Source organism: Panthera uncia, assembly GCF_023721935.1.
Source record: "Panthera uncia isolate 11264 chromosome A3 unlocalized genomic scaffold, Puncia_PCG_1.0 HiC_scaffold_11, whole genome shotgun sequence".
Classification (NCBI taxonomy): Eukaryota; Metazoa; Chordata; class Mammalia; order Carnivora; family Felidae; genus Panthera; species Panthera uncia.
The window spans coordinates 16307477-16330125 of record NW_026057578.1 but is presented as its reverse complement, the minus strand read 5'-3'; positions in this window follow the sequence as shown (position 1 = coordinate 16330125).

Genomic DNA, 22649 nt, shown 5'->3' with positions numbered 1-22649 from the left:
GTTGGCACTCACCCGACTGAGTCCCCCAGGTGCCCTGGGTTCTCTGTATGGTTGAGCACTGGGTAAGGCTACATTTGTAACAAGTATTCTATCATTTACAAATTTAAAAGTTGATCTCAGATACCAGCTATTCCTTCCAGGACAGTGTCTTCCCTGAAAGGTGTAAACATTTTTAGAAACTAAAACTTGCTCCTTTAAGCATCATTTTGATTTGATGTTGAAAGGGAATGAATATCAAGTGGATTTAGATGTCTTGCCTTATTGAATGTAAGAGGCTGAATATGAATATTTTCTTGATGTTAAGGATTATCATTACAAATATCAGCGTGACACAGTGACACCTTGAGGACCTGGTTACGGTGTGAGCAGCTGTCACCCCTTCATGGACTGTGCCCTTGTGAGTGTGCTTCTTTAGTTTGTATGTCTGTTTTTCTAATGATTTCCTCTCCTGCCCATGACCATTGGGCTGTCTGATGTCCTTACTTATTGCACTGAGGGATCATTCTAGACCCTGACAAGAAGGTCTGACCACAGTGAGGCTCATTTTTAGGGGCATCCGCATCCCCCTAGCATACCTCTGTCTTCACAGATCCGTTGTCTCCGGATTCATTTATTGGTTGTTGTCAGGGATACTTCAAATCCAACACTCTGTCTCTGCTTCCCACTAACAGCACCTTTTCTTGCAAAGGCTCCTCATCTCTGTGCCTGACCCCAAGACAGAAACCCGTGGCTCACCCTGGATTCTTCCATCATCCTCAGCTTCACCATCCGCTTAGTTCCCCTGTCCTGGATCTGCCCTTAAAACAGCCCAGTAACTTTTCACATCTCCCCTGATTTCTCTGGAAGGAAGAAAAAGACTGGACGGCAAGATAAAACGAAGGAAACAGCTACCGAGCCCCTTCTTTTTAACTGTAGGCACAGTATAAAGAATTTGACATCAACCAGATGGGGTCAGGTCCAACTCTGCTGCTTCTCAGCTCTGTGTCCTTAGCAAAATAACACATCCTTGTTTCCTCATCTCTCAAGTGGGGGTGATAAAGTGCATTTTGAGGATGAAATGACACAGTGGGCCTGGCACACGTAAGCAGTTGATGTGTTCTAGCCAGCCCTGCATGTCGTTTCTCCCTCCTTCCTTCCTTGCCTCGTGGAGAATCTGTCTATTGAGCTGTACTTTTCCATCCAGGCAAATGCTCTCCGCCATAAGTGTGTGCATTGTTTGGAGTGTGGGCTGTGAGATGAGGCCGTGAGTTGCAAACACATCACCTCCTCCAGTTTCCGTTGCTGGCCTACAAATGTCACGTTCGTCCAAATAGCAATTTCAGGACATAACTTCTTTTCTGATATGTTGGTGCTTCTGAAAAAATTAAATGGAGAGAACATTGAGGTGCCAAGAACATGATGAGCTCACTGTGGAAGCAGAGTCAGCCCTTCCCCCAACCGCCAAAGCTCTAAAATTAGACTCAGCCAACCCTGTGAGGAGGGCTCAGTTCTCTCTTGCCCCCAAAGCAGAGGGTGTCCCATTTGCTCTGAGGACCTGAAGTTTGGGGGCCAGACCCTCAAGGCTGACCCAGAGTTCATAGCATCTCTCACCTCCCTCCCCTTCTATGTTGAACCAGGTCCCATGGGAGGGGCTGAGCACCTGCCAATCAATGTCTCATTTAATTGTTCTCTCTTTTAAAAATCAGCTGTATTGAAATATAATTTACATGTGAGAAAATGCACCCGTTCTAGGTGTCCAGTTCAAGGAGCCTTGTCAGAAGCCCCCATTCATTAACTACCGACACAGGCGAGACATGGAACATTTTCATCACCCTGATAATTTTTCTTTTGAATTCAGAAATGTTACAACCACCCAGAAAAGAACAGAGATTAATATTACAAAGTAACATTTACAGACTTGCCACCAAGATTTAGCAAATGTTACTGCTTTGCCATATTTGCTTTGCTCCAGCCTCATTTCTCCTTCTCCCTCTCTCCTCACTCCTTTTATCCACCTTCCCTTTTAAAGAAATGCAATAAAATTCTTTTGAAGAAACAAAACATTATAGATATACTTGGTGCATTCTTCATCTCAATCCCCAAAGGTAACCAGTCACTGCCTGTGTCTTAAAGGTAACATGTCCTACCTACATTTTGAAACTGTTACTGCATTGTGTATGATCACAGACACAGCATTGTGGGGGAGGGGGGGGGCTTCTGATATTTACATAAAACAGTGCCAGAGTGTATGACACCTTTTGCAACTTATTTTTGCTCAACATGTGCTTTTATTTTTTACTTATTTTTTTTATTTTGTTAATGCTTTATTTATTTTTGACAGAGAGAGAGAGAGAGAGACAGAGCATGGCCGGGGGGGGGGGGGGGCAGAGAGAGAGGGAGACAGAATCCGAAGCAGGCTCCAGGCTCCAGGCTCGGAGCTGTCAGCACAGAGCCTGACGCGGGGCTCAAACTCACAGACCGCAGGATCATGACCTGAGCCAAAGTCGGACACTCAACCGACTGAGCCACCCAGGCGCCCCAACATGTGCTTTTAAGATGTATTCACCTTTTTACAAGTAGGTGTGGTCCATTTGCCTTTATATAGTGTTGTGGTATATGAACGTTTTAAAATTCCCTTATCCAGTCCTCTGTTGGTAGGCAATTAGATTGTTCTTTCTTTCTTCTTAACAATATCAGTGCTGCAGGGAATATTCTCGAGCCTGTGTATTGGAGTTACTCTAGGGTATTTACCCGAAAGTGGAATTGCTCGGTCATAGGGTTGTAGGGCATGCACATCTCCAACTTTACTAAATATTGCCAAATTGCTCTCCAAGGAGAGTACCCATACTCAGACTGTACAAGAGCTCGTATTTTTCCCACCTTCTCTATATTGTTAGATACCCCCTGACCCCCCACACCCACTAGTCTACTAGTAATTATAAAAGGTTTGTCAGTTGTTTTAATTTGCATTTCTTTGGTCACCAGTGAAGCTGAGCCTGTTTTATTTATTGGCCTTAAAAAAAGTTTTTTTCTGTGAATGTCTTGATATTTTTGTCTTCTCATTGCTTCTACTTCTACAAAATAACAAGCAAGGTCAACAGCTGTGAGTGAAAGGTGGTGGGAGTTGGAGATTTGAGGGGAGGGGAAATGGGGAGGGTAGGTTATCTCACTTGGGGTTGCTCAAAAGCAGACCCTGAGACAAGGGTGTATTATATATAGTTAATTTGGAAGGGGATCCCAGGACACACAGGTGGGAGATGGGGAAGTGGGGCAGGGAAGGGAAGGAAGCCGGTAAAGGGTTCATGGTCAAGTCTGTTACCATGGTGGGCAACTGAAGGTCAATCCCACTGGGGGATTCTGGGAGCCACCCCTGCGGGGGTGGGGGCGCTGCTCCTGATTGAGGATTCCATAGGTCCCTAGCATTTACATAGGCTACAGTGGTGGGAAGAGACCTCTGGCCACCAAAGAAAGCCCTTAGGCAAAGACATGCAGATGATGGCAATTAGGAATTGAGTCAGCACTGAAATGGTTAGGGTCCAGGGCTCATGGGTAGGAGAGTGAATTCACCAGCAACGGGTAGTGGGCTGGCTGGGCAATGCCATAAAGGTTGCCTCAGGGCTAATGGTAGTTTGTTTTATTTATTTGTTTGTTGAGAGAGAGATAGAGAGAGAGAGAGAGAAAGAGAATCTTAAGCAGGCTCCATGCTTATCACAGAGCCCAACAAGGGGCTCTATCCCACGATCCTGGGATCATAACCTGAACCGAAATCAAGAGTCGGACTCTCAACCAACTGAGCCGTGATGGTGGTAGTTTAAAGGTAGCCAGAGAGCATAAGTGCCCAAAGGATCTCAGCCCTCACCAACCCTTTGGCTTACAGATGAGGAACTTAGGGCCCCCCAAGGAAAAGGATTCTTCCAAAACAACAAAGGACCCAGTGCAGTAAAGATGGCAGGCTGTGTCCCTTGCACAGAAGATAAAACAATTTTTAAAATAGTTTTTATTTTACAAAAGTAAAAGATGATTATCGGAGAAAATTCAGAAAATATAGACAGAAAAGTAAAAATCACACCTGTAGCTGTCAACAACTTGGTTTGTATCTTTCTAGGCTTTTTTTTCTAGGCATATATCTCTATCTCTATCTCTATCTCTATCTCTAATCTATATCTATATCTATATCTATATCTATATCTATATCTATATCTATCTCCATATCATTTTTTCCACATAGTTTTTCTTCAACAAAATTTCAATCACATTATACATGCAGAACATACCTGCCTATAAAATGATTTTGTCTTCACATTACTGTATATCATGTATATCTTTCCAAATCACTGAATATTCTACATAAATCTTAAATGCTCCACAATATTCCATTGTTAAACATTTAAATTGTTTGCACTTTTTTTATTATTATTATGAACACCATGGTAATAAATTTCCTGGAAACTAACTCTGAGCATGACCTTGATTATTTCCTAAGAAAAAATTCCTAGGAATGGAATTGCTAGCTAAGAGTGTAAGCACTTTTTAAGGCTGTTAGTACATATTGCCAGTGTGATAAACTTTGTTAGCTCTGGGAACTTGCACAACTGTTTGTTTGCCCAGTAGCTGAGGCCGACGTTCTTGAGTATTGCATGTTGTAATTTTTTACATTGTACAAGATTTCTGTAGGGTCCCCAGGAATGGGTTTGCTGAATAAAAATTTATGCTTGTTTCCTGTGTTTTGATAAACACTGCCAAATCTTCTTTTAAATGTATTTATACCAATTGAATATTCTTATCCAAAAACATGCCTGTTTTTCTCTCTTTTCAGTTAGTTAGTTGGGTAGAATTAGGTAGCTGTTCTTTTTTCTGTATAGATCATGCACATTTTAAAAAGTTTAATTTTAGGTATATCTTTTGTTTTTTATTGCTGGAATGAATGTGATTTTTTAAAAAATCTGCTATATTTTCTAATTGGTCATTGCTGGAAATGTAAGAAAACTATTGATTTTAGTATGTTTATTTTAAACCATCTACTTTACTGAATCTATTATTATTTCTAATAAGTTTTTAATCGATTTTCTTGGTTTTTTTTCCCTAGAGAGAAAATTATATAATGTGCAAATATTGATCACTTTGCTTTTCCCCCCAAATATCTATACCTCTTGTTTATTCTCTTCACTTCAGAAGAGAGGGCAAAATGAGTGGTAATAGTTGTCGCTTTGTCTTTCTTCATGATTTCAGGGGAATGCTTCTGAGTGTCTACCCATTGAACATGATGCCAACAGTCATTCTATGTGCATGTGTAATTTTTTTTTTTTGTTATGCTATGGAAATATCTTTCTATTCTTATTTCTTATTTTACGAAACATTGCTATCAGGGATAGATGTTGTTTTTAAAAATCAGGTTTTTTGTCATTTATTGTGATGATTATTTACCTTTTTACATTAATAGTCTATAAAATTTTGAACAATTGTTGCTTGATCTCACATTTCTTCTTTTAACATACTATTTAGTTTATTTGCTAATATTTTAGTTAGTGTTTTGTAGGTGTATTCATAATTGGGTTTGTAGTGTTTCATTTTGTGCTTTGTCTGCTCTTTCTATATTGAATCCTGCATAATTTGTAAAAATAATTGGAAATTTTCTTTCATTATGCATCAGAATAATTTAAATGGCAATTGACTTCTGTGATATTTGAATGTTTGGGAGATTTCTGCTTTGTCTGATGTCCACGTTGCAGCTATGCTTTCTTCCTGTTTGCATTCCTGGGAACCTCTTTGCTTTTTGTCTTACTCATAATCTTTCTGAATCATTTTGTTTTACTCAAGTGTTTTGCAGGCATGTGCAAGCTGTATTATGTGTTTTCACCTAAGCAAGCTTAAAAAAAAAATCTGTTTATCCCTTTTTCATTTATTGTCATAATAATTTCTATTAAGAATGTTCTTTGATTATTTTGTTTTTTGTTGTGATTCGCTGCAGTATTACTTGCCCTGTATCTTCTGCTATAACATTTACAATTTTTAAAGTAATATAGTGACTGTAGTTTCTGTTTTCTAGATCTGTTAATAATCGAATGATTAATCCTAGATTCTCTAGTTCATCAATATTGGAAGAAAGATCTTGTCTTTTGTCTCTCTCTATGAAAGGGAGGAACATTTTTACTCCTTTTTGTCCCCTCCTCTGTCAATCTCAACTCCAAATCTACCGGACCAGATTAGTGTATCCTGAATTTTTGCCCCGGGGCGTTATAATGAAGTTATTATTCGTAATTATATTATGTGTCATTCTCCATCCAGGAATTGAATATTTCCACTCTATTTTATAAGTATAATTCTTACAGTTATTGAGTCCTAATTCCATGCTTAGAATTGGGTGGATTTGACTCTCCCCCATGACACAACTTCCATGTTCAAAAGTATTTATTCAGCTAGTTCTCGAGGAAAAGTGTTTGTGGTCTCCTCCTCAGATTCTCCAGTGTTTCATAACATCTTGTCCATTTCCTTACCAGGTGATTGGTGCCTTGACAATGATCTGGGGCCATGTTCTTATTATTTCTTCAAGCCAGCGAATTGTATGGCAGAGAAGTCAGGGTCCTGCTTCTTCTACATGGATATTTACATAAATTTTTATTTATGCATAAAATGAAATAATTTTATCAGAATTGGCCTTATTACTGTTTGTTTGACCAATTTGTTCTGGCCTCTCCTTTGGGAATACCAGTCATTCTACGTTGAATCTCCATTGTCTTTCCTGTATGGATTTTCTTATTCTTTTGTCCTTTGCCCCTATATCCTATATTATTTTTCTCAAGTCTACTCTCCACCTCACTGGTTTGGGTTTCTTCAATGATGAGTCTGTTTTTCATTGCTTTGTATACCTTTTTTTTTTTTTTTTTTAATGTTGCAATAGCATGGTTTATTTCCTTACTGATTTTTCTTAGCATCCATCACCCATTCTTTCGTTAACCTGATCTGTTGTTATAGGATCTTATTTTTCATCCTTTTTTCTTTGGAGTCCTTGATGATTTTTTTCCATTCCATTGAAAGTGGATTTGCCCCAAATTTTCATCCGTTTTATGGGTTCAATTTTCAGAAACATATTCTTCATTTCTCTGGACTGCTATATTTGTTTCATTATCTTTTGTTGCCAAGTTTTTGCTTGTGTCCCCTTTTGTCATCTTTGAATAAGATTCTTTTTAGGATTTTTATTTGCCTCAGACTTGCACGGACAGATTTTCCGTGGTGATTCCCCATACCTCACACTTTACCCCTCGGTATTTGAATAGCTTTGGCATCATCTTACTAGAACCATATAAGTGTATATTTTGGATGCATTTGGAGAAAGAGTTGAAAGACTACAAAACCAACAGAAAATATTAGTTACTTAAAGGTAATTTTGGAGGGAGAGACTATTTCTTTAAAAATCTCTTTTTGAAAAATGGACAAATATTATGAATATCAGATAAAATTTATAAATGACTGAATTACCCTGTAAAAAAATGCTTGACGTTGCTGATATCCAATGAAATACAAATTAAAGCAACACTGAAACATCATCTCTTGCATATCAGATTGGAAGGAAGCATTACAATTTTATAATATTTAATATGGTAAAGATATGGGGAAGATGCACTATTTCAAAAAATAATTTATTTTATTTTAGAGAGAGAGAGCATGAGCTGAGGAGAGAGACAAAGGGAGAGAGAGGTAGAGAATCTTAAGCAGGCTCCACACTCAGCGTGGGCCTTGACATGGGGCTTGATCCTATGGCCCTGGGGTCATGAACTGAGCCCAGATCAAGAGTTGGAAACTCAACCAGCTGAGCCACCCAGGCACCACCCCCCCCCCAATTTTTTTTTTAAAAAAGGGAACTTGGAGACTGTATCATGTAACTTAAAATACTATTTCAGGCATTTAAAACCCAGACTGAAATGGGGCTATGGACAGAGTGGGTTAATTTAGTCTTTGTGTATTTTGACTAAAGAAATATTTCATATCCTTTTAAGAACACTATGAACAAATTCAAGATCAGACTTTATTTTGTATTAGGATTGCCTTCAGTTTTTCTAAACTATTATGTTTTGCCTAAAATGGTGATTTCTCCACTGCTTTATCAAATGCCAAATACATCAACATTATAAAATAGATATATACAGAGTCTGAGGACTTCAAATTCCTGTTAAGGTGACCTTGTAGCTGGGGTTGATGGCTCTTGCCCTCAAACTGTACCCCAGAGAAATGATAGAAATGGGAGAAAACATGGAGTCAAGGAATTAACAAAGAACTGATGGAAATTCCTGGGGAGCCTGAAGGCTGCCTTGAGCGGAGTGTGTGTGTGCACATGCACATGTGCTGTGTGATGATGTGTGGATGCATGTAATCTATGTGTGTATGTGTGATGTGTGTTCTGGTGTGTGTGTGGGGGGGTTCTGTGTGAATGTGTGCAGGCTCATGTATTTTGAGGGGTAGGAGACAGGGCAAACAGAGGCAATGGTGGGAAGATAGAGCAGTGGTTCTCAATCCTGGCTGCACATTAACTGTCATCTGAGAAAGCTCTTAAAAGTATTCACAGATAACAGTGATATGTAGGAGAATGTCCTCGTTCCTACGACCTTTGTATTGAAGTATTAGGGATGAAAAGTTATGACATCTGCAACCTACTTTCACTGTTCAGCAAAACAAAACCAACACCCTCACTCCCATCAGAGAGAGAGGAAGCAAATGTGGCAACATTTGGTGAAGCAAGGTAAAGACCATACCCGTGTTCATTGTATTATTTTTTTCAACTGTTTTATAGGTTTGAAAATTTTTTTTCAGAATACAATGTCAAGAAAATGTATGCTCACCTCCTGACCCAATCCCAGACATTCTGATTTTATTAATGTGTGGTGAGGTGGCATTTTTTTTTTTCAACTTCACATACAATTTTAATGTTGAACCAGGGTTAAAACCTGTTGGGTTGGAGGAAAGCTTTTAAAAGTTCTGTTCTTGCTACTCCTCCTGAAATGCCCTGCTGTCTTTGACAGCCATTTCACCACAGAAGTTGGAAGCAGCAGCCCAGACCTCCAGTGTCAGTGGAATAACAGGGACAGCTAGCTGCTCTGCTGGCCAGGTGGAACCTTGAACTCACAGGCCAAAGCATCGAGACACTGGAGAAATACATCTGTTATGAAAGAAAGGTGAGAAATTGAATGTATCCCAGCTGAAGCAGAATTATTGAGACAGATGTATCTAGAATTTAAAATAAACATTATAAAAAGAATTAAGGAAATAAAAGGGAAAGGTTAGGAATATGTAGAAAAATTAAGAAATTGTTTAAAAATCAAGTGGAAATGTTAAGCATGGAAAATATAGTAGTCGAGGTAAAAGGATACAGGAATTGGAATTGATAGCAGGATGGAAACAGCTGAAGAACAAGTTAATGAAATGGAAGATCAGGTTGAAGAACTTGCCCAAGAAGCAGTAGCAAATGATAAAGGGGGAAAATATATACTATTAAAAATGCTTTGAGGGGCGCCTGGGTGGCTCAGTCAATTGAGCATCCCCAGGTCATGATCCCAGGGTCATGGGATCAAGCCCCTTGTTGGGCTCTGTGCTGAGCGTGGAGCCTGCTTGAGATTCTCTCTCTCTTTCTCCCTCTGCCCTTCGCCCCTTCTCTCTTTATCTCTCTCTCTCAAAAAATTCTTTAAAATAGGGAAGATAGAAGTAGAATTGCCAACATTCAGAAAAATAAGAACTCTAGGAGAAGAGGAAAATGGAGAGGATAAAATATTTGGAGAAATAGTAAAAGTTCAACTTTCTGAATCAAAGACAAGAGGTCCTGGCTTGAAAAGGCTTCTAGAACACCATACAAAAAGAGATAGAGAAAAACCTTCACCTGCTTTAGGGTAAAACATAAGAATAGCACAGACACATCCTAAATATTTCTGGAAATGAAGCAGATTGTCAACAAACAAGAATCAGACTGACATCAAGAAGACACTACAAGTAATATGGAAAACAAGGAGGAGTAGGTATAAATATTGTCAAGTTCAAGAAATAAATAAAGGAAATTAAACTTGAGTAGGAGGTTTTTTTTGTTTTGTTTTGTTTTTTGCGGGGGAGGGGAGAGGAAGGGGCGGAGGGAGAGAGAATCTTAAGCAAGCTCCATGCCTAGCGTGGAGCCTGACTCAGGGCTCAATCTCACGACTATACATCAAGAATCAGATGCTTAACCATCTGAGTTACCCACGTGCCCCATGAGTATGAGTTTTAAAGACTACTGTAGTGGTTACTACTGACCACAATAAGACCAAAAGCAAAATATGTAGCTTCTTAAATCAGCAAAAGGAAATTCTCCCTATCCAATAGAAACCAAGAAAGAAAGAAAAAGAAAAAAATCCTTATAAGTTGTGAAATTCATATGTTCTAATCTAACAATAATTGCAATAAATGCAAATGAATTAAACTTACTTATTAAAAGATACCTAAGATTAGATGTTTTAAAGAAACAGTCAATATTATTATTTTTTAAAATAAGAAATACACTTAACATGAAAAGGCAAAGAAAGCAAGGACTGGATTCTAGGCAAATATTAAGAGATCTAGGGTAGCAATTTTAATATGAGACAAAACAACATTTAGTATAAAAATACAATAAACATAGCAAGAGGTTGTATACTAGTAAAAGGAATAGTAAAAAAAATCATTACCAACAGGAAACTATATGCCCTTAAAAGTGTACAAATACATCAACAATTCACAGAATCCCAGGGAGATGCTGGTAATCATTATTTGTCATTGGATGTATTATCATATTCCTCTCAGAAGTGGACAGATTAGTTAGTGGTCTAAAAATAATCAGAGCTATCTTGAAAAAATCTCTGCTACTGGTGTTTTGAAATTTCATGATGATGTGCTATAGCATGAGTCCATTTTTGTCCATCTTGCTGGGTCCTCACAGGCTTTTTTCAATGTGGCAATTGATGGCCTTCTCTGTGGGGGAAATTGTTATTGTTTTGTTAATGACATTTTGTGATGTTGTGAATTATAATAAGAAATATGTATTTGGTCTTCAACCAATTCCTAGCACTGAGCTCTCAAAATCTTTGACATTACCCATGATCAAAGTGTCTTGTTATGTTAATGAGGTGACTTTTAGAAAGCCCTTTAGGTAACTTAAGGATGGGGGCTCGTTGTGGGGGGGGGGGGTGGAGGGTACTAATCATGTAACCAGAGGTTTGGAACTTTTAGCACCCCACCCCACCCCACCCCACCCCACCCCACCCTCAGAGGATGAGATGAGGGCTGGAAGTTGAATCTATTGACAATGGCCAGTGATTTAACCATCTTGACCATGGCCTCCATAAAGACCCAGAAGGAAGGGGTTTGGAGAGCTTCTGGGTTGATGAACACCTGGAGATGTGGGGAAAGTGGTGCTCCTAGAGTGGGCATGGAAGCTCTGTGCCCCTTCCCTAGAGCTTGCCCTATGCAACTCTTCCATCTGGCTGTTCCAGAGTTATATCCTTTTATAATCAGCTAGTGATCTGGTAAGTAAATTGTTTCTCTGAGTTCTGTGAGCCACTGTAGCAAATTAATCCAGCCAAAGGAGGGGTCATCAGAACCTTTGATTTACAGCCAGTGGGTGAGAAGTACAGGTAATAACTTGGGCCTGTGATTGGTGTCTGAAGTGGGGCAGGGACCAGTCTTGTAGGACTGAAATTTTATCTTGTGGAATCTGATGCTGTCTCTAGGTAGGTGGTGTTGGAACAGAGTTGAATTGTAGGACAGCCACCTGGTGCCCAAGAGTTGTTTGCTGGTGTTCAAACTGGTACTTTAACCTATTTACATATTGCCCTCTGTTTCTCTGGAACTCCTCTTATTTAAATGGGGCATCTTCTAGAGAGTTTCTTATCTTTTCTTGCATATTTTCTCTATCTTTATCTTTTTAATGTACTTTCTGGGAAATTTCCTCACCTGTTTCTTCCAACTCTGCTGCTGACTTTTTGAAATTTCTCCTATCTTTTAACTTCAAGAGCACTTTTTTGTTGTAACAAATGTTGCTTTTCTTAAAAGAGAATCCTGTTCCTAGATCATGCTTGCAATACTTCATTTCTTTGAGGCAATGAATGCTTTTTAAAAAAAGATTCTCCTCTTCTGAAACATCTGTTTCTTGAAATCCCCCTGTATTTGGTTTTTATTGATGCTACAATGAATTAGCACAACTGTAATGTATTGTCTTACTATTCCATAGGTAGAAGTTCAATACGGATTTCACTGGGCTAACATCATGGCATCTGAAGGGCTATGTTTCCTTCTAGAGGTTCTAGGAAAGAATCTGTTTTCTTGCCTTTTCCAGTATTTTAGAGACCACCCACCTTCCTCGACTCATCTTCAAAACTAGTAACCCACATCTCTCTGGCTCTTTGCTGGTTGTCATATCTCTCTTTGACCATGGCCAGGACGAGTTCTTAGTTTTTCAGGAGGCATGTGATTAGACTGGGCTCATCCAGATACTCCAGGATAATTTCATCTTAGAATCCACTAATGAACAACCTTAATTGCATTTGTAGGCTTCAAACTGCAAAAGTGCCGTGTCATGTAATATTCATGGGTTCTAGGATTAGGACATGGACATTTTGTGGGTGCCATTATCCTGCCTGTCTTTTTTTTTTTTTAGAGTCATCTCTATGCTCAGTGTGGGGCTTGAACTCATGACCCTGAGATCATAAGTCACACACTCCTTTGAGCCAGCCAGGCACCCCTATCCTACCTGTCAAATCTCCTTCTCTCTCTCTCTCTCTCTCTTTCTCTCTCTCTCTCTCTCTCTCTCTTTTTCTCTGATTTTCACATTAGAGGATTTCCTCAGATGTCTGGTAGTCCTTAGTTATCTGAACATGGTCTTCATCATTCACCCCATTACCATGGCCTCAGAGTGCTGTCTGTGTAGGAAAATGGGTCTCTGATTTTCTCATGGCCCATCTGTGTCTTTGTCCTCATGCCTCCAAATTGGAGATAGTGCCATAACTTTTCACTTAGTTTTATAGCCATAGGAATATCCAACACCACATATGCTTAAATTGAGGACAACCAGAATGTAAAGCACCTCCATCCATTTTCCTATTTAGAATAGTCTCCAAATTCTTGGCCAACTTACATATAAAAAACCATTGCAACATAATTGAAATAGATATTTACTTCTGAATTTTATTGGGATAATTTCATTACATATACACATTTACAATGATATATTAGAAAACAACTTAATGTACTGCTTTTTTCCTCTTGTATATATTTTTAACTTTTTAAAAAATGTTTATTTATTTTTGAGAAAGAGGGATAGAGACAGAGCATGAGCAGGGGAGGGGCATAGAGAGAGGGAGACATAGAATCCAAAGCAGGCTCCAGGCTCTGAGCTGTCAGCATTCATGAGCTGTGAGATCATGACCTGAGCTGAAGTCAGACACTTAACCGAATGGGCCACCCGGGCGCCCCTCCACTTATATTTTAAGAAACAATTGTATTCAGACTCTTCACCAGCATCTTGGACATCCGTGTCTTCATCATCAGTAAAGCCATGTTTTGAAACTCCACAGTACATCGTCTTTACTTCCATTTGGGGCACTTGACATACATTAATCTTTGAATCTATATTTTTGCTATCACTGAAATTTGTATCCCAAGCCACAATAATCCATGTCAGGACAGGGTTTTGGTTGTTTAATTTGTCCTAGTGGTATATGTGCATGACTTCCACAGACAACCATTCCCTGTATTGATTTTAAAGTGAGCGTTAAAGGCTTGTTTACAAAGACATGTGACAATTGTAATTGTGAGGTGCTACCTCCAGCAATAATTACTAAATCTGTGTCAAATTTCTTTTGCCTTCTTTATTTACTGATTCTGTCAGGTGCCATCCCTAATCATCCCAAACCAGTATTGATTGAGGTCACTTCAGGTTGATGTTTCCTCCCCAAACAGGATTTTTGTTCAAAATAAGGAAATTGAGAATATATTCCCAATAATGTGAGGGATTTTGTAAGAACTCAGATTTGGGGCAATTCTTTTCTGAGAGATAATTTTTAGAAATATATGATATTTGGAGTGAATTTCATTCTAAATCGGTTTTATTGCTTATTCTCAGTTTCCTCTTATGATCTTCTCATTTCTGGTTGCACATTTTGATCCATCAATCAGCAGCTTTTAAGGATAGGGGTTCTAAATATCATTTACACATTCTATTTTCTACCTCAAGTCCTGCCATTCCCTTCATCTTCAGGTACATATTCACCTGGCAACTCAATACCTCTGATTGATGTGATTGATGTCTATTAGGCATCTCCAACTGATAATGTCCAAAACAGAACACAGAAGTAGCAATGGACCTTCTTGCCCCTTCCAGAACTGTTCCCCCTCTGCCTTCCCATTTCCGTTAACAATGCCATCATTCATCCTGTTACTCACGTTCAGACACCTAAAAGGTATTCTTGAGTCTTCTCTTTCCCTTATCAACTCCCACACTGGATTCCTCCCCAGTTCTATTAACCGTCTTCAAGATTCACCACCAGTCTGACCACTTCTGACTTCCTCCACCGCCCCCACCCTGGTTCCAGCGCTCATCTCTCTTCTCTGACTTTTGTAAAAAGCGTCAACACTGGCTTCCCTGTTTTCACTTTTGACTCCAAACAGCCTACACACCACACAACAGCCAGAGGGATCCTTTTTAAAACATAAGTCCTTTGCTCCCATCCCTCCTGTGGATTCTTTTCACATGTAGAATAAAATCCAAAGCCTTCAAGTGGCTGACAACAGTGCCTCTCCATCTTTAACAGGCATTCAAATCATCAGGGAATTTGTTAAAATACAAATTCTGATGCCATAATTCTGGAGCAGAGTCTGAGATTTTGCATTAAGCTTTCAGGTGACGCCCATGCTCTTGGTCTACAGATGGCACTTAGAATGACAGTGGTCTTTAAAACCATTCACAACCTGGCTGCTGTCTTTGTGAGCTCATTCCTACCATGCTGGCTCTTCCTCAGTTTGTACCAGCCATCCTTGGCTTCTTCCTCTTGCATGAAAATGCCTCTTCCTGTGCTATCTCCTCTTCCTTAAATACTTTCCCTCCAGATACACACAGGACTCTTGCTTCATTCAGGTCTGTGCTTAGATCTCCTCTTCCCAACTATAGCTTGGTCACACTCTTTCACTTTCAACTTTTCTGTGTCCTATTTTAGATCTGTCTCTTGTTAAAGAGCATATAGCCTGAGTGTTACACTTTTTATATAGTCTATCTTTGTCTCTTATTTTGGTCATTTAGCCCATGTGTATTTAATGTAGTTATGGGTGTACTTGAGTTTATATCTACCATTTTACTATGTGATTTATCTTTTTTTCTGTCATATATTTTTTTCTGTTGGATTTGGTGTGTGTGTGTGTGTGTGTGTGTGTGTGTGTGTGTGTTCTCCCCCTCTGTTATCTTAGTAACGATACATTCTTTTACTATTGTTTTAAAGGCTACCATAGAGATTATAGCATGTATCTTTCATTTATCAAACTCTAATGTTAGTGGGTACTTTTATCTTCTTCCCAGTTAATGCAACTGGGAACCCCACAGCACTGCTTACCTTCTCCCAGCCTATATGCTATTATTGTCACATATTTTATTTCAATATATATCTTGAGCCCCATAAGCCATTATCATTATTATTTTTTTTATAAAGAATAATTTATTTCAATCTATCCGTATGTTTATCCTTTCCATTGCTCTTCATCTTTCTTACATCTCTGAGCTTTTCTCTCGCATCATTTTCCTTCTGCAAGACCCCTGGTAATTTTCTTTGTGTGAGTCTACTAATGACAGATTTTCTACATCTTGTGTTTGTTAGGACTTCTGAGACAGAATTCCAGGTTGGAGGGTTTTTTTGTTGTTGTTGTTTGTTTGTTTTTTGGCCCCTACAGCATATTGAAGATGCCATTCAATTTTCTTCAGCTCATGTTTCCGGTTTTAAGAAGGCAGTTGTAAGTCTGTGTTGCTCTTTCAAAGGTAGTCTGTCTTCTTCCCTTGATGTTTACAAAAGATGTTCTTTGTTATTGGTTTTCAGCAGTTTCAGTTTATTGTGCCCAAGTGTGGATTCTTTTTATTTATTCTGCTTTGTCTTTGCCATGCTTCTTGAAACTATAGGTTGATATCTTTCATCGGTTTTGGAAAATTCTGAGCCCTTGTCTCCTCAAGGATTATTTAAGGGCCATTCTTTCTTTTCCTCCTGACACTCCAATTACACATATGCTGGATATTCTCACTTTATTCTCTATGCTCACTGTTCTCTTTCCTGCATCTTTCCTCCATTCTTCTCTTACAGAGTGAATATACCTCTGTGTCTTTTCTTTTGTTCTGACTTCCAGTTTACTAATTCTGTGTTCTGGTGGGTCTCTTATGTTCTTTAACCCCATCCATAGGGTTCCTCATTTTGGTTACTGTCTTTTTAAGGCTCTAGTATTAATATTGAGTTCTTTTACAACTATGCTATTTTTATTTAAAAAATATGTCCAGTTCTGGGGTGCCTGGGTGGCTCAGTCTGTTGAGCATCAGACTTGGCCTCAGGTCATAATCTCACTGTTTCTGGGTTCAAGTCCCGTATTGGTTCTGTGCTGACAGCTCAGAGCCTGGAACCTGCTTTGGATTCTGTGTCTCCCTCTCTCTCTGCCCCTCCCCTGCTCACATTGTCTCTCTCCCTCTGTCTCAAAAACAAACATTAAAAACATGAAAAATAAATAAATAAATAAATAAATAAATAAATAAATAAAATGTCCAGTCCTATAGTGAAATTCTTCATGTTTCCTTTTATTTTACATTTGTATCTGAGTACTCCAAAATCCAGAGTTGCTGTGGGACCATCTCTTTATCTGTTGTTTCTGCTGGTTTTGTGTATGCTGTATCATTGCCTATTTCTTTTGAGAGGTCTGGGTTCGCGCCAAAAATCTGATATTAAAGCACTGTTCAAAAATCTTGATTGGCTTTCCATTGCATTCTAAACAAGAGCCTGAGTTTTGGTCTGACACTCCTATCTCTCCAGAATATGGTCCCAACTCACCTGTTCGGCCTCCTGTGCAGTTCTCCCCCGGCGTCTACCATCCGTCTTTGGTTCACCCTTCAGACGGGGCATCGAACCTGCCATTCCACACAACGCAGCAGAGACCATGGAGCTGAGATACAGGAGACCTGCCACTGACCAGCTGTGTGACCTTGAGAAAGTTGCTTCAACTTTTCAAGTTTTAGTTTGGTCAGCTGTCACAATGGTGACTCAGTCTGCCTATCTCACCCTGTGGTTGTGAGGCTGAAATGCAATAGGGTATGTGAAGAGCCACAGAGGACAGATTTTGCTTAGCCCAGCGTTCCTCTCTTTTGGAGGAGAGGCTTCTTGTCCTGCTTCCGCCCTTGGCTTGTGTGGGATATCAGTCATTGCAGCTTACTTCCCTGGACCAATCAGAAGCCTTCCTGGGAGATTTTAAATTCGAATTAAAGGAAGAGATACGGCATCTCTCAGGTGGGAGAGCTGGCAATGCGAGGCAGGGTGTTGGTGTTGGTGGGTTTCTAGTGGGCCCAGAAAGCCCACCTCAGAGTGAAGCCTCTCTGGGTTCTGGAGGCATTTAACTTTGGGATCTGGGTATTTCTGAGGCCAGCTGCAGCTCTTTCCACAGTAAGCAAATTCACCCATCGATGATTCTTTTTGCCCAAGCTAGATTGCTATTTGGTTCTGACTCTTGCGTGAAGTCACCTGACTAACTCAGGGGTCAGAGATCAAGGGACTCCCAGATGAGGTCACTTTCCTCGTCCATTCTCTCCCCTCCTCAGCGCCCTCATCAGGCCAGTTTTGTCTTGTTGTCCCCTCTGATTCTTATCTTCCCACCAGACCCGAGGCTGTGTGTGAGCAGAAAAATAGTCATCTGACTTGGTGTTCCTGGTGAGCTAGGATGGGGATGTCAGTGGTTGAGGATGAGTTTACTAACTCACAGGCTCAGACAGCGTCAGCAGGCCCTCAGAGTCCTTGCCAGGGAGCAGATACTAGAAAGCTCCAGTGTGGTTTCCAGGACCTCTGCCAGCTTCCAAGGAGGGCTGAATTTGGATTTCTATGAATGTCAATGGCTAAACTACCTTCATTTCCACTCAGATCCACCAAATGCACGTTTCTAGAAGTGGAGCTGAGAGTCTGCATGTCTGTCAAGCATCGGGGACATTTTAATATAACCAGAACTAGAGAATCTCTGAGCTGGGTTTTTTCTGATGCTTTGAGTTAATAGTTTTACTCCTTCAGACCCCTGAGCAGAGAGCAGTTTAGGGAAAGTTATGACCAAAGCAAGCCAGTGAACTTCGCTTCTTGTGTTAATGGTCATAGAGGCCTCATAATGACAGGATAACACAAGTGTCCCGTAATTAGCGTCTGCTGTTCTGTTCCCTGAGGTCAATTGTTCTGCAACAATGGCCATGCTCAGCACTGGACAGCCAGCAGCTCAGCTCGCTCCCCTCCACATTCCATTCTCCTGAGAGAAGAGCCCCTGGGTTCTCGGGACTTTAACCCTCTCCTGCCAGGATCCCAAGGATCAGCACTTAGGTGGGGGAGGTTTATGATCTGGGGCTGGGCATCCAGGGAGGTGGGAGAAAGATTTTACAGAATGACTATTTGGGTCGGCGAGCACTTTGCATCTAACTCTGTGTTTCCCAGACCCAACACGCCAACTTTCGGGACCGAGGCACAGGGATGCTCCTGGGGATTTTGACTGCACCAGGATCTGAGACACACTGACCGATTCCCTACCTCTTCCATGCCGAAGAGTTGGCTGAGACATGTCTCTGTCACTCAGACCGCACGAACAGCTTTCCCTATCTCAGCGGGATTATGAGTGACCAGCAGCAAAGTGGTGTGGTGACAAGAACACGCATTTGATCCTAAAGCCTGTGTCAGTTCCTGGCTGCCAGTCATCAGCTATGCGATTTCAGGGAAGTTGTTTAATCTCCGAGCTGCAGATTCCTCATCTGTAAAATGAGGCTAAGGATGCTCACCTCTCTTATTTGCATATTTAGATTGTTTCCAGTTGTTTTCTTCTTTTTTTCTTGGCATGAGCAGTTCAGCATTCAAGGTTCTGGCCACATTGAGGTGTCCACGAAAATCACCTGGGGAACTTTTATGAAACAAAGACCTAGATCCGTTGAGTGGAAATCCATGAGGACCCAACTACTTGGAGAATGGGTACTGGAAGAAAGCGCTGCAGGCCCTCCTGAGGGACACTGTTTGTTGAAACCCATCTCTGAGAGACTTGCAAGGACTGTGACATGTAAAAAAAAAAAAAAAAAGTGTGATTTTGCAGAGGCATCAGTTTCAAGTGTGCACACTGCTCTGTTGGAGCAAACTAGTGAAGAGTGAGCCTAGCCAAGTGCCCAGCATAGACTTATCTGTCTCTCTCAGGCTCACAATGGTTTCAACACTTTACTTGACTCCCTTATTTAACCTCAAATTTCTATTGCTGGTCTGGGCCGCTGCCCTGAGCTCCAGACCCATGTATCCAGCTACCTGCCGGCTCTCTCCGCTTCGAAGTGGACACTCCTCTCCGGCGGGATTTGTCCCAGCAAAGTTCCCGATCTCCCCAATGCTGTTCCACCGTCAGTCTCAGGGGCAACTCACTTCATGGAAATTCTTGCAGTCTCTCGGGCTGAACATTTTAGTCCTCTCCACACTCATGATAAGATAGCTTTACCTTCCTCATGGTTCCCGCTGCATCCTAAGCCACTGTCACCTGTCTCCTGAATAAGCGCTGTTAACATCTGAACGATCTCCCTGTTCATTGCCACCTTAATGGGAGTCCTTCCACAAATGTCCCCCTCAGGTGCAGCCCCCTTCCTCCATTCCATGTTCCTGCTTTATTTTTCTTTTTTGCACTTACTACTAGCTCTCATTATTTTGTTTATTTTGTGGTTGTCTGAACTCTGATAATATAAGTTCCACAAAGGCATAGATTTTTGTCTCTCTTATCATTACTGGGTCCCCAGTATTTAAAACCATGCCAAGTGATAGACACTCAATATATATTTGTTGAATGAATAAATGAATTGCCTGCAACATCTAGGCGTTCTTGTCTTCACTTTATTGACCAGGAAATGAAGGTTCAGAAGATGAGTTATTTTATCCAAGGCCACACCATGAGTTGAGAGAAAAGCTGAGTTTTGAAATTAGGACTGACATACTCCAGAGATCATTTTTCCACATGTGGACGAGGGGCCATTTTTGCAGTCTACCACAATTTCCTTCTAAATGTCACTCCTGCGTTTGCATTTCAAATCGAGATTGCTGTACTTATAGAGCAACCTGAAAGCTTAACTTGAAGACAAAGGGGCTTTCTTACCCCAGTCTCCCAAAACTCTGTGCTCTGGACCCAGCTAACCCTGAAGGAAACCACACAGCTGTTGTTGGTACTGACATGATGAGGAGTTGTACCCTCCGTGGCTCTTATGTCCACTGTTCGCACTGGTGAGGAATCATAAGGAGGAAAATACACAAACCATGGGAAGACCCATTTACACAATATTTACCGTGGAATTACTCACTTGGTAGAATCCTTGAGAGTTTTAAGTCTGGGCTCCAGGGTCCAATGTTAAGAGGTTCTGGGAGAAGAGAAGGAACCAGAACAGATACCAAAAAGGAGTGACCTGAGAGGTAGAAGGAAGAACAGAGAAGTGTGGTGTCCTGAAAGTCAAGTAAAAAGTGCAGCAAGGAGGATTCTTAGAAACAAGATCAGGAAATGGTCTTATACGGAGAAAATGATGAATTTGCACTGAAGGATGTAAAATAGGACCTTAATAAATATAATGGTAAGTAAACAATAGGACTTCCTATCTGGATAAGCAGATTTAGTATTATAAGGATGTTCGTTCTTCTTATATTAGCCTTTAATTCAATGTAATCCCAATAAACACACATACACATACCCTCACATTGATGGCATCTAATGAGATTATTGTAAATCTGGAACAATGGGTATGAAGAAATAGAATGAAATTTTCTGAAAAGGAAGCATAATCAGTGGGACTTACCTTATCCTTTTCCCAAACCATGTTGTAAAGTAATGAAAACCACAAAAGAGACATGGATGCTGAGAACAGGGCCCAGAGTGTAGGTATAGACCCAAGGACCCCTGGCTGTTGGGCATAGAAGGAAGTTGGTGTTTCACCTTTGGGAAGGAAACGATGAATTATTCAGTAACTCGTATCTAAATTGGCTAGTCATTTGGATTAAAAAGTTAAGCTAGAAACTATTCTCAGGTCTTTACTCCAAAATAACCTTCAGAACTAGATCAAAGATGAAAAGAGAAAAAAAAAATGGATCTGTAAATCCATGCAGTATTAAAAAAAAAAAAGAATATTTTAGAAAACTTTAGAAAAACTAAAGGAAAAGATGTACCATTTAATTGCCTGAAGATAGAGTTCTACAGAACAAAAGAAGTTATAAAGTTAAAAGATAAATACCAATGTGGAAGAAAAACTTTTAAAATATGTACGAAGAGGGGCGCCTGGGTGGCTCAGTTGGTTAAGCGTCTGACTTCGGCTCAGGTCATTATCTCATAGTTCGTGAGTTTGAGCCTCACGCTGGGTTCCGTGCTGGCAGCTTGGAGCCTGGAGCCTGCTTCAAATTCTATGTCTCCCTCTCTCTTTGCTCCTCCCCCGCTCATACTCTGTCTCTCTCTCTCTCCCTCTCTCCTTCAAAAATAAATAGAAACATTAAAAAAAATAAAGTATATATGAAGGAAAGGGTTAATATCATTACTATTAATTAGGAGTAGGGATAAAGTTGGGGGGCAAATAAATACTTAGGTGGGGAAGGAAGAGCCTTAGGCTCTGTCCACCCCCACTTCTTACAGGTGTTCGCCTCTTTGAACCCCTACTAGTAGCTTGGAAGTGGGCAGGCTGGGCCATCAGGATGTTTCTAAATACCAGAAGCTGAACCCTCTTGTCCCCAAACCAATCCTCCATCCAGGGGGCCCACCCCGGACCCTACGGCTCCTTCCCCTTCCCCAAGTGGTCATCATGGGGACCAGGAGGAGTCCTGTGAGTCCTCTTCCCCTCAGAGAATGAACCTAGGGGACTTGAGGCCTTGCTGGGCATCAGAGTGAGGTGGGGGTGGGGGGTAGGGGGGCTAGGGCTGCTGGGTAGGGTTAGAGGTGGGGTGCAGAGTCCGAGGTTTAAGGTTACAGGTGTGGGGAGGAGATCTGAAGGTCATGAGCAGCATCTGGGAGGGGAGTTGAGGAGAGGAAGATTTGGGGGTAGGGGCCCAGCAGGTAAGATTCAGGAGCAGAGCAGATGCGGGGTGGGTATTGTAGGCCATGATTTGCAATGAGTCCCCTTTGCTAAGGGGAAGTTCCCTTCGTGTCCTGTTTTTAGGAAATAATGTGATGTGTGAAAACCCATCTTGAGACATTACTTCTTTGGTTCATTCATTCAACACATCATTTATTATTTACTCAGAGCCACGGGAGCAAGGCTCTGGGATAGTCTCTATTCCTGTGTGTTCATAAATTTTAAGGCAACGTGAGAATATTTGGATTTAACATCAGATACCACAAATAACCAACCGCCGGCTCTAATTTGCTGCCTTTCACTGGGGTCAGAGAAACACAGGGTGTGTGGGGGTTTCTGTCTTAAGTTTATTAAACCTGCT